Here is a 13,674-nt window from a genome sequence, read left to right on the forward strand (position 1 = left end):
ATAGAAAATAACCAAAACAATCCAAGGTTTTTATTTAGCACAGTGGCTAGATTAACAAATAACCAGACGCCACTAGGAATGGGCCGATTACCGGTTTCAAGGTATACCGCGATTTGAAAATTTCACGGTTTCAAAACCACTAATATTTTCGGTTATACCGTTCCTGCGGTATGGGCTGTTTTTCATGTCTTCTCAAAGACTGAAAGTGTAGGAATCCCTCAGGTTGAGTGCAGTAACACGACCCTCCTCCTCCTGTTGGTGTGAGCGAGCGGTCAGTCACGTGCGTGTAGGATGGCCGAACTTAAGGAGCTTCCCATGAAAATTACTCGATCGGCAACCGGCCGTTTTTTGTCTTATTGCAAGCAACTCGTCTCTGTTCTGGACTTGCACAAACTGCATTGCAATGCAATCGTTTTCCAAAATGTCATAAATGTGAAAATATGAAGTCTGTAAACACCCGTTAACACAGGCCAGAGACCTGAAGACGGACGCACAGAGACAAATAAAAAAGTTTACATGGTATTTTCTTTTCATCTCGTCTCTGCATAGTTCATATTAAAGGTGCAATGTGTAATATTTACATCGATCTATTGACAGAAATGCAATATAATATACATAACTATGTTTTCAGAGGTGTATAAAGACCTTACTTAATGAACCGTTATGTTTTTATTACCTTAGATTGAGCAATTTATATCTACATACACCGCGGGTCCCCTTACATTGAAGTCGCCACCATGTTTCTACAGTAGCCCTAAACGGACAAACTGATCTACAAAGCGCGTTTCGTCACTTTGTTGTTCTTGCGAATAAAACACTGACACAATGATGAACGAGCAGTTGGTTGCAATTCGCAATCTCACCGCTAGATGCCGCTAAAATTTACACACTGCACCCAGTGTTTCAGCACACTGCTGATTTGTTTACCACGGTAACCAAGGAAACGCCGTATCTGGTGTGTGAGAAGCGCCTCTTGCTGTCAGAGAGTGAATCTGCGTCTCATTCAGAGCTTCTGCTGTTTGCTTTGTTCAGGCATGTAGTATAATTTCACAAAGCTAGTCAGAACATTCTGTTTTAGCGTATTATATAACTAAAATTAAATAACTGTAATTACAGATTTAGGTTAAATAAAGATGTCACTCTTCATTTTTCTTCTTTTTAGGAAACAAATCAAAGAAAAAATAAACAAATTCTACTGTTCCTAATATTCTGCTCAAAAACAAAATATATTGTGTTCAGCGGAAATTTTAAATTTGTAATTTTTAACCAGTCATTTAAAATTTTTTAGAGCTGTAACGACTATACCGTGAAACCGTGATATTTTTGCTTAAGGTTATCATAACGTCAAAATCTCATACCGGCCCATGCCTAGACGCCACCCGATCTAAATATTCCCTCACAGTTTAATAGTAATGACTTTATGAATTACTTCACTGATAAAATAGATAACATCAGAAATACAATAACAAATGTAGATTCTACAGCGTATAATACTTCAGCTTCATTCATCGCACCAAAAGATAAACTGCAGTGCTTTACAACTATAGGACAGGAAGAGCTAAATAAACTTATCACTGCATCTAAACCAACAACATGCCTGTTAAATATTGTAGAAACTTAATTTGCTGTAAAGTTGCTTTGCAACGATTTGTATCGTGAAAAGCGCTATACAAATAAACTTGAATTGAATTGAATTGAACATTATACATTAGCTCACTATACTGTCTATATATACACCAGTAACTCTGTTGTTTGAATATAAGTATCTACAGAGTAACTAAAATATTTTAATATTTTAATATTTTAATCTAGGACTTCAGAAATGTATTTTCTTTTTAATTTTAGGTTAAATAACTATATGATCATTTACAATATTCACTTTGATATTCTATATAGAAATAATTCAGTACTTTTTTGACAATATGCAAATACCTTATTAGACAGCTCTTCGCTCTTCAATCTCAACACCATTCACACATAAAACAGAATCACACATCAACCACCATCTACATATTCTTAAACTAACACCAGTCTTACAGATAATATTTCTGTGGAACACATTCCGACTGAATAACATAGAGAGCTTGAAATAGCTGTAATGAAGATCAGATAAAATTAGCAAAATTAAGTTAAAATTAGACTTTCCAAAAATAAATTCTGACTTTCTTCCTGTAAGTAGCACAGAAACTAATACCAGATAGGCTAATCATTAGACGCAAGAGCTCAGCTCAAGGAAATTGTCATCCCATTTTCATCCAAGGTCATTCCAAGGTCCAACAAACAAAATGCTCCAGATTTCATATTTCAGAAACAAGGCTTTTAGGGCTGCTGGAAGAATGCCAGCCGGCTGATACAGCTGATACACCACTGGAGATCAAGGTGAAAATGGAAACCGAAGGACACCTGGGAAATGCTATGAGCTTATTTTTTTCTTTCTTTCTTTTGGGATATGACTTTTAATGTATGCGTTGCACAGGACAGATAGGAAAGGAACAAATATCTGAACTGGGGTTATAACAATGTGGTGGAAGCTTTTTATCTAAAGCTATTTACAGACCAACTAAACTGTCCCTCCATGAGTAATTAAGGTTTATGTTACTGGGGAGAACATGATAAGACAGGACTGCTATCAGCCTCTGAAACTGTCCTAGATCAGTACAGCATTAGTCAGGTCACAACACAGTCATGATATCACTAGTGATTTACTATTTTCTGCAGTCTCAGAAAAGATTGTTTCTAAAGTGAACAGAATTGGACTGCATAGTAACTTCATATTGGTCTGTATGTAGTAAATAGCTAACATCAACTTGCTAATTATTAATTAATACTACTTAAAGTGTCAGAGTTTTAGTAATGAATTAAGCTCTCACTGATTAATAAATGTTGCAAGTTTATCTCAACCATTAAGCACATGTTTGCTTTTTTTAAAATAAGATTATCCAGGGTTTTTTTTTTAATCATAAATATGTGCTATTTTCACTATATAATTTGGTCTATGCAATTTTATATACAATTTTCTTTTTTGAAAACAAAGTTTGATTAGTCCACAAAACTCTCTAAAAACACAGTGAACACAATAACTTGTAATTAAAAGTCTTTACATATAGTGATAAACTAAACGTCCTTTGTTTGCAAAAAATCTTAAGGACATTTAGTTGCTTTTGGTAAACTGAACAATGTAATGCCTATTTCTTACCTTTAGATGGAGACACTGCACACTAATGCTGTATAAACCTCCATGACGTCATCTTTTGCGGGCAGTCACAACTTCAATCAAATAATCAATGCTGTCATTTCCTTTATAAATCTCACAGGGAAAAAGTAAGTAAACATACAGATAAATATGCATTTAACTAGCAAATCTCTAAAGGGTAATTCAATATTGATACATATTCAATAAACAATATTGATTGTCTGTTATCTTTTGATATACGGTGGTAGTTCCTGAAGGACCAGCTTTCCCAAGGCTTTTGAAAGTGAAAAGACAAAAAGGTCTAGCTTTCATAAAATAAAATGAGGCTGTTTGTCCACAGCCTGATCTGAATTTCAAATAACAACGTCATACTAGGCTACAGCACACAATAAAGTCGTTAGCCTAATAATAATTCCTCAATAAGTGTGATTCCACAGGTGCGTAGTTAAAGGGGTCATATGATGTGATTTAAATTTTCTTTCTCTTTGGAGTGTTACAAGCTCTTGGTGCATAAAGAAGATCTGTAAAGTAGCATGTGGTTGCCGCAAGCCTCCTTCGTCGATATTGTAAATATTGTAGAAACTTAATTTGCTGTAAAGTTGCTTTGCAACGATTTGTATCGTGAAAAGCGCTATACAAATAAACTTGAATTGAATTGAATTGAACATTATACATTAGCTCACTATACTGTCTATATATACACCAGTAACTCTGTCGTTTGAATATAAGTATCTACAGAGTAACTAAAATATTTTAATATTTTAATATTTTAATCTAGGACTTCAGAAATGTATTTTCTTTTTAATTTTAGGTTAAATAACTATATGATCATTTACAATATTCACTTTGATATTCTATATAGAAATAATTCAGTACTTTTTTGACAATATGCAAATACCTTATTAGACAGCTCTTCGCTCTTCAATCTCAACACCATTCACACATAAAACAGAATCACACATCAACCACCATCTACATATTCTTAAACTAACACCAGTCTTACAGATAATATTTCTGTGGAACACATTCCGACTGAATAACATAGAGAGCTTGAAATAGCTGTAATGAAGATCAGATAAAATTAGCAAAATTAAGTTAAAATTAGACTTTCCAAAAATAAATTCTGACTTTCCCGCCTCTGCTCACTATAGCCCGCTGTTTGTAACGCTGTGTTTCATTGTGAAAGCGAAACTACTTTGTTTGGCCTTTCAAAAGAGAACACGACTAGAAATCAGTGGTTAAGTTGTATTTACAACACTGTTCCAGAACAGTTCAACGCACACCTCGCTTTTCAGACCGATGAGCTTTGTAAAAATTGCCGCGTTTCTGAAAGGCGGGGCATAGAGGAGAAACAATAATGTACAGTATGTGGAAAATAATGTGTTTTTTTAACCTTAAACCGCATAAACACATTTCAATACACCAAATACACAAAATATTGTTCTTTTTAGCAACATCATATGACCCCTTTAAATTCACACTCTGAAAGATGAGCTCCGAAAATAAACAGCAATCAAGATGATGTATAATAATGCGTATTCAAGTGTCAGTCACAGGTTTGCCACCAGAGATCATTCATTAGACTCATTGGTATTATGATCTCTAATTAATCATTGTCAATTATTTCTAATCACTTCATCACTTCTCACTTTACTTTTTCTTCTTCTTAATTCTTTGCTTTTTTGTGCTTGGATGCTTTGTAATAAATGACAAAAAACACATGCATTGGGATGATGCTTTTTCAGAGCACTGCAGTCTGGCCTGTTCTTACCACATTTAGTCATACATTTTTGTGGCCTTTGGACTACAAGAAACGTAGCCATATGAAAGCAATGTGAAAGTGTGATACTTTGTTTACTGAATTAAATTGAAGACGCATCTGATTCATCCAAGAAGAAATTGCTCATTAAAAAGAACCAAATCATGGTTCTGACTGTAATCAGAATATAGGCACACGTTTGATGAAATTGTTAGGGAAATCTGTCAGGCTAGGATTTATCTGTAAAATCAGTAGGCCTATATAGCTGGGGCTCTGGTTAAGGGCATCTACCTGCAAGATAACGTTCTGTAACTAACCAGCCAAACCATGACCTTGAAAGTCTGTAGTGAAACAACCTAGATAGTTTTATTAATAGGCTAACCACAAAACCAGTCATAAGTCGCACAGGTATATTTGTAGCAATAGCCAACGATACATTGTATGGGTCAAAATGATCGATTTTTCTTTTATGCCAAAAATCATTAGGATATTAAGTAAAGATCATGTTCCATGAAGATATTTTGTAAATTTCCTACCGTAAATATATCAAAACTTAATTTTTGATTAGTCATATGCATTGCGAAGAACTTCATTTGAACAACTTTAAAAGCGATTTTCTCAATATTTTTATTCATTTATTTATTTTTTTTTAAATTTTTTTTTTTTTTTGCACCCTCAGATTCCAGATTTTCAAAGAGTTGTATCTCAGCCAAATATTGTCCTATCCTAACAAACCATATATCAATGGGAAGCTTATTTATTCAGCTTTCATATTATGTATAAATCTCAATAATAATAAAAAAGACCCTTATGACTGGTTTTGTGGACCAGAGTCACATATTTCCCCTAAATAATTGTCAGATTTACTAGATATTCCCCTTCGTCTTCCCCATAATGAATGGGTAAATAATAGCTGTTGGGTATACAGTTATTGTCAAATGCTGCCTGAACCATGCTTGGCTGAGTATTTATTTGTATATTAAATTATGCTGCATGACATGGTTTTTTGTTCATATGTTTGGTGCTTACCAAAGTTGACTTTCCTGAAGTAAATTCTCGGTCTGAATTGTTCAGAGGTCAATATTGCATAACCACAGACGCTGACAATTATGCTACATCTGGTTTAAAAGAAGTCTCTTCTGCTCAGCAGGGCTGCATTTATTTGTACGGTAAAAAAATGCATGCCTGATTCAAGAAGGGGGTCTAAAAAATGGCCAAAAAATATTATTTTACTTACTTACTCATTTTAAGTTAAAGGCACAATATGTAAGATTTTTTATTAAAATATCTAAAAACCACTAGAACAGTATTATATATTTTGCTGACTTGTATACTTACATTATCCCAAATGTTTCGAAGAACATCTTCACTGCTTGTAAGGAACAGAGGTTAAAACAGAATTCTCGCAAAGGATTGTGCATCAGCAAAAACTGCACTTCCATAACAAACTCAGTCAGAAAAGCCTTGCCTAAGTGCTGTTTGTGCCAAGGTTAATGAATGTACAGTGTGTTCTGATGTATCTGTGCTCTGACTGACCTTTCACACATGACATCGTCCTCATAAAGACTTATTAATGCACATATGAATGCTCACAGACAGATTATAGATGAAGAGCAGCTACATCTGTTATAATCTACCAGTTCACAGTAAGAAAGAAGTCTCTTCTGCTCAGCAGAGCTGCATTTATTTGTACGGTAAAAAAATGCATGCCTGATTCAAGAAGGGGTTCTAAAAAATGGCCAAAAAATATTATTTTACTTACTTATTAATTTTAAGTTAAAGGCACAATATGTAAGATTTTTTATTAAAATATCTAAATACCACTAGAACAGTATTATATATTTTGCTGACTTGTATACTTACATTATCCCAAATGTTTCGAAGAACATCTTCACTGCTTGTAAGGAACAGAGGTTAAAACAGAATTCTCGCAAAGGATTGTGCTCAATCAGCAAAAACTGCACTTCCATAACAAACTCAGTCAGAAAAGCCTTGCCTAAGTGCTGTTTGTGCCAAGGTTAATGGAAGAAGTGATAGCCATGGCATAGAGGAAATGAAACCTGTGGAAACAGCAGCAGCAGCAGCAGTATAACAAGATCAACATCACTGAGAATTACTACAATACTATATACTACAATAAGCCCGGACTCATGAAAATTTATATAAATAGTACGCCAAATAAAAACAAAAACTTGTGGTATTGATATGCAAAAATTGACTTTGGTGTGCATATGATACGCACGTGTTTGGCATGCATATAATACGCAGTTTTCGCATGCATATGATACAAAATGTGTTGCCATGCATGACTTGTGTACTTACATTATCCCAAATGTTTCGAAGAACATCTTCAGTGCTTGTAAGGAACAGAGGTTAAAACAGAATTCTCGCAAAGGATTGTGCATCAGCAAAAACTGCACTTCCATAACAAACTCAGTCAGAAAAGCCTTGCCTAAGTGCTGTTTGTGCCAAGGTTAATGGAAGAAGTGATAGCCATGGCATAGAGGAAATGAAACCTGTGGAAACAGCAGCAGCAGCAGCAGTATAACAAGATCAACATCACTGAGAATTACTACAATACTATATACTACAATAAGCCCGGACTCATGAAAATTTATATAAATAGTACGCCAAATAAAAACAAAAACTTGTGGTATTGATATGCAAAAATTGACTTTGGTGTGCATATGATACGCACGTGTTTGGCATGCATATAATACGCAGTTTTCGCATGCATATGATACAAAATGTGTTGCCATGCATATGATATGCAGTTTTCACGTACATATGATACGCATACCCCACAACCCTAATCCTACCCATTGCGTATCATATGCACGGCAAATTTGGTATATAAACAGTACGCCAAATCGAAACATAAACTCGTGCTATTGATATGCACTTTCATGAGATCGGGTTGACTACAATACATTCTAAAAGCTATTCAGTTTTCCAGTTAATTGCTGCAGTGCATTTTGGGAGTTGAAGGCTTCAGACAGAAGGCAAAGGGAGATTTTGAGTAACTGAAACATTTAAGGGGTCAAATTATGCACGCGGTTTGTTGTTCAGTTCCATTCTTCCATTAAGAATTTAATATGATTGCATTTTTAGTAGTTATCTATTAAACTATTTTTATTTTTAATAGTTAATTATTAAACTATTTTTTTTAATTTTTTTTTATTTTACTCGTTAGTTTTGTTGACATGTTTAGTAACTTCCTTACATTTTTCCTAAAAGATGTACAATGTTCGTTATTGGTAACTAACACAATGTAAGTTTTATGATATGCAAAAAGTGATTTAAATTAACCAGGAAAATTAAGAACTTTTGCCTTTGTGTCCAAAAGTCCTTTAAGGTCATGTACATTGATGGCAACTTGACATCTGGTGATCACTCAATGACATTTATTTATATAATATGTAAAATAACATAATTCAATACAAAAGCCTCAACTGAAACTTGTGTGTAGAAAATGCCTAACCAGAGGGACAAAAATCTCTCTTAATTCTCAGAGCAGTGACTTTCTTTTTTTAATGTTATTGCTGAGAATGTCATTCTTCTTCTGTAAAACAGTATCTCAGAAGTGTCTTTGGGTTTTGATGGCCACCAGTCTCCTCTCATGACTGATCAAGTTTCTGTTTGAAAGGCATGACTACAGCAGGACAACACACACACACACACACACACTTTTCAGTAATAAGGTAGTTTTTGACTTTCCCAGCAATCTGGAGAAAAAAAAATGACAGGATCCAAACATCCATACAGCACTTTTCTGGGCATCTGTCCTCCTCTGTATCCCCAGAACAAAATGTTTTTTCCTATGCTTTTGTTTATTTGTTTGTTTGTTTGTTTGTATTCATTTTTGTATATTGCGCTTTTATGTTTATGCTTTGTAAAGCACCTATTGCTATTATTGAGTACAACTGTGACTTGTATGCCAAGGCTGGTCATGTTACTGTATGTGTCTATGAGGGGGCGACCTGCTCCATGTGAAATAAACAGCTTTTTCTAAAAATGTCTGAACTTTCTATCTTATGTTTAGTAAATATCATTTTAATAATATTTCTCAAAAATGCAGTACATTTCTTTATGTAACTATTTTAATGAGCAAAAATTACCTTTAAAAATTCCATGAGCATGATGAGAATGCCAGAAAACTTATCAACAAGCAAAATATTCAACTTGATACAGTGAAACAATTTGACATTTGATTGTTTGTGATTGTGGTAAGGGAGAGACCGAAGATCTTGCCTTGAATACAAATTATAAATATTTATAAATATGATGTGCTACCAAAGAGGAAGTAGGTCCTTCACCAAGTAATATTCTTAATTTGTCATTTTCATGGAGTGACTGGAACTCAGGAAAGTTCTGCTGTATTTGACTGTACAGTGAGTCTCTTAAGGATGTGTATTTGTCACAGTGGAGGAGAAAGTGTTCCTCCGTCTCAACTGCTCCAGATTTACATTCATTACAGATTCGCTCTTCTTTAGGTAACCACGTCATTTTATGTCGTCCTCTTTCTATGGCTAGCTGGTGGTCACTTAGTCTGTACTTCATCAGTAAATGTCTGTGTGTTATATTCCTGACTGAGACCAGATATTTAGCCAGACTGTACTCTCTGTTGAGTTTCAAATAACATTGGAGACGACTTTGGTCTTTGGCTTGTTCTTTCCAATGCTGTATGTATGTCTCCTTCTCTTCATTCATAATTTCTTTGATTCTTCCATGTTTTTCAGGGTTGGTGATATCGAGTGCTTTGTTAGTCAGATCTGACACCATTACACAAAGATGACTTTTTTTGAGCACTCTTTTTTGCACTTGCTTTAAAATTAAGAGCATCTTCAGAACTAGAGTTTAAGTGGATCCAGAACTTTACAGCTCTTTTATTAATGATTAGATTTAGGGGGAGACGGCCTAACTCCGCTCTGCATGCGTTATTAGGTGTGTTTCTGTGGACATGAAGGATGCTTCTGTGGAACTCTATACATGCAGAGCTTCTAAAGGGTGTTTGTGCCAATCCTTATGACTGTAGTTACTCGTTGGGCCCCAGATCTCGCTTCCATACAGGGCAATAGGCAGTATGACACTATCGAAAATCTTTGTTCAAATTCTGATGGGGATGTTTATTTTGAATAATTTCATTCGTATGGCGTGCAGTGGCCTGTTGGCTTTTATAAGTAATGTTTTAATTGCCAATTTGAAATTTCCTGTGGGAGTTAAAACCAGACCAAGATAATTATATTGTAAAGCATGTTGAAGTGTGGTGTTGTTTAAAGTAAATATATGTTTATGTTCTAGATTTCTGTTTTTTTTTCCTGAAATATCATAATCTTAGTTTTTTGGATGTTGACTTCTAAGGTCCAATCATGGCAGTATTTAGTTAAAATGTCAAGGTTGTTCTGGAGACCTTCTGGTGTTTTAGATAGAATTAGCAATCGCCTGTCTTAATGTTTTACAGTCATGGTCAAACCACTTTTCAGAAGGTTTTTGTTTAGCTCGATTTTTGTGTTTACATGTGGTAGTTTAATTTAAATTAGAATTTTTTGCTATATTTTCAAAAATGTCATTAATATGTTTAATTGCTAAATTTATTCCTTTCCAATTATTATCATATGTTGAATTGTTAAACAGTGTAATGGAATTGACTATTTCATTTTACTTCAATACTTTAATATATGTTTCAGCAGCACTACGAATCAATCTATATGGTGTTTTGAGTTTATGTAGATGCATTGGCTTTTTATGAATTTCCCTTGATTTCATGTTTTCACCTTTAATGAAAAGATTGATCTGGCTGTGATCAGACAGGGGTGACTGAGCTTTGACGGTAAATGCACTGAAATGGGAAGGGCTCTCTCTCTCTCTCTGTGTGTGTGTGTGTGTGTGTGTGTGTATACTGTTTTGTATTCCGTGCTGGTCTCTGTCGCCAACGACCGATCTAAATTTAGCCTCACGTGAGGCAGCAAGGAACAGGGGGTAATGCTGCTCTAAAAATATCCCCGTTCCTATTGCTTCATCCTTCACTCCATCGTCCTTCTCTAGAACTTTTCACTTGCATTCTGACGTACTTGCGCTCTTAATGATTTCACGCCCATGAACATCACGAATGCATTCATTTTCTAGTTCTCTTGACCATTCTTTGCCCGTTGTAATCACTGTAACTCAATTCTGTTTAATTTCTAGCTCTGCTCCATCTGCCTAGGGTCGCCATGATTTTGCCAAGACATCCCTGCTAAAAACAAACAAACAATAGACACCATCACAAAATTTGTAATAAATTTACTGGTTATGATGGGACTTGTATTGGTTTTAATGGAAACTGTAATGGACCCTGTGGGTCTCTACTGGTAATTGGTCACCTTCTATTGGTGGCTTGTTAAAACCAATAAATCCTAACGGAATATGCCCCAAAACACACTACAGAAAACCATTTTTAATGGTTTTAATTTGAATTTTCTGTGATGGTTCTATTGTTTATTTCAGCAGGGATGTTCCAGGATCAACATTTTTTGTTGATCCTGGATCAATATTATTGTCTTAAAACATAAACCTAACCCTATCCCTACCCCCAAACCTAACCCTACCCATAATTTATCCCTGAAATCAGTTGAATATCAGGGGGGTAGAAGCACCTAACACTGGTTGTAAGGCTAAAATGGACATTTCCTGTAAACTTATCCCTCAATTCTGATTGGTTGATTGGAATGGTGTTCCAGGATCAAGGCAAGGCAAGGCAAGGCAAGGCAAGTCTATTTATATAGCACATTTCATACACAATGGTAATTCAAAGTGCTTTACATAAAAGAAAAGAAAAAAATAATCACAACAATAAAACAAGGAATTTAAAAACTTTGAAAATGATTTAAAAAATTGATTTACGAGGTTTAAAATGAATTTAAGAAAACGATTATACATAAGATATAGTGCAATCAGTTCGGACATCGCACAGTGCTCATTCAATAAATACACAGCTAAAGCAAGAACGTCCGAACGGTAGTGCAAGGATGTTGATTCAGGAACATGTTGCACTTGGTAAAATCACGTTCACCATCTGGGTAGCTGCCTCTTTGTGAGGTAGATGGATGACATTTTTTTGTTATTTTTTCAGCGTATTATGTATGAGCTCTGTTTTTAAGCTGTGGTGTCAAATCGAGATGTTATTTTTTTTTTTTATTTCTCAGCACATAATAAGTAGTGATAATAGGCAAATACTTCTCAGCTTAGTAGGCCATATTCTTCCTTTGTGAAAAAATATAGGCCTGTAGCCTCTGCGACATGGTTTAGTGTGGAGGAAGTTAACAGAGCCATTCACACAGAACAAGGCAGAGTAATGGAATGAAAAAGTGTAGTGTTTTTATGGTGTTTTAAAACTAACTTTTTTTTAATGTTGTGCGATGCGTGAGACACAGCAAAACACATCAGTCTAACAAATGTTTACATTTGTGCAGCGCAGTTGATGTGTCTTGGGGAAAGAGAAAGAAATATTTCACTTCAAATGAAGCAAATAAATAAATACAATTAAAAACAAGTGCTCTCTTGTAAAAAAAAAAGTTTTCTTCCACTGATATAAAAGTTTTGGTATCATGTAATCAATTTTTCTATTAGCATGTTGCTAAGATACTACAATAAGCTTAAAATACTTATAATAGGCGGATAGCATTACTCCTTTTATAGGCTACACTTTTTATTTTATCTTTTCACTAGTGAATAAAATATAAATGTAATTAAAATCATAATTTCTCTCAACAACTTCACAGAGCATGTGAGCATGTAGTGGTGCATTCTGGGATTGCCTTGTCAGTAAATGACATCGCAGTGTTGCCTTAGATCCTGACTAAAACAAGCTTAGGAGGGAATATAATTAGGCTAGCTAGCTTTTGGAACAGCCTTGCTGTTCACAATACGGTTTTATAGCAAAGCGTCTGACACTATGCATTTCATAATATTTTCTCACAGATTTTCTCCTGGAGGTGCATTTATATGTGTGAGTGTGTGCATGTGTGGGCTGCACAAGTGCACGTCCTGCTGTTGAGAGCATTTTATCAATTGAACCAATGACGCACGTTTGTCTCACAGTCACCAGCAAACACACATTTACACACACATTGCTAAAATACAACCATTGGACTAGCGCACACGTCTGCTTCCTCACTGTAAAACACACACTGTAATGATTTGAATATCTGGGTCACTCTTTAGTGTTCAACAACACTTTTAGAACTACAATCAATATTGTAATTAATTTAATTTACTTGCATTACATGTAGCATAAACTCTGTGTTACTGTATGTGAATTTATAAAGGAAATGGTTTGAAAGTCAGAAAATGCAAACAGATCAGTCCAAATAGATTTTATAGATCAGAAATCAAACTTTCTGATTTAGGTTTAAATTAGGAACTGAATCAGGATGCACATGTAGCCTTACCTCCAGGTTTGTGTGTTTGCTTCTCATCTTACTGCGTCGGTAAGAAATTTCACATGCAGATAAACAGCCTGGTCGCCATGGTGATGATACCTTAAATCCACATGCATCAAGTGTCTTTCGATGTTTGCTGTTCAGACGTCTGGACACACACACACACACGTCTGGTCAGCTATCCTTGTGGGGACTCTCCATAGGCGTAATGGTTTTTCTACTGTACAGACCATATTGCCCTACACCAACCCTACCCCTAAACCTACCCCTTACAGGAAACTTTCTGCATTTTTAGATTTTCA

Source organism: Sinocyclocheilus anshuiensis, unplaced genomic scaffold, assembly GCF_001515605.1.
Source record: "Sinocyclocheilus anshuiensis isolate Anshui unplaced genomic scaffold, SAMN03320099.WGS_v1.1 scaffold1355, whole genome shotgun sequence".
Lineage (NCBI taxonomy): Eukaryota > Metazoa > Chordata > Actinopteri > Cypriniformes > Cyprinidae > Sinocyclocheilus > Sinocyclocheilus anshuiensis.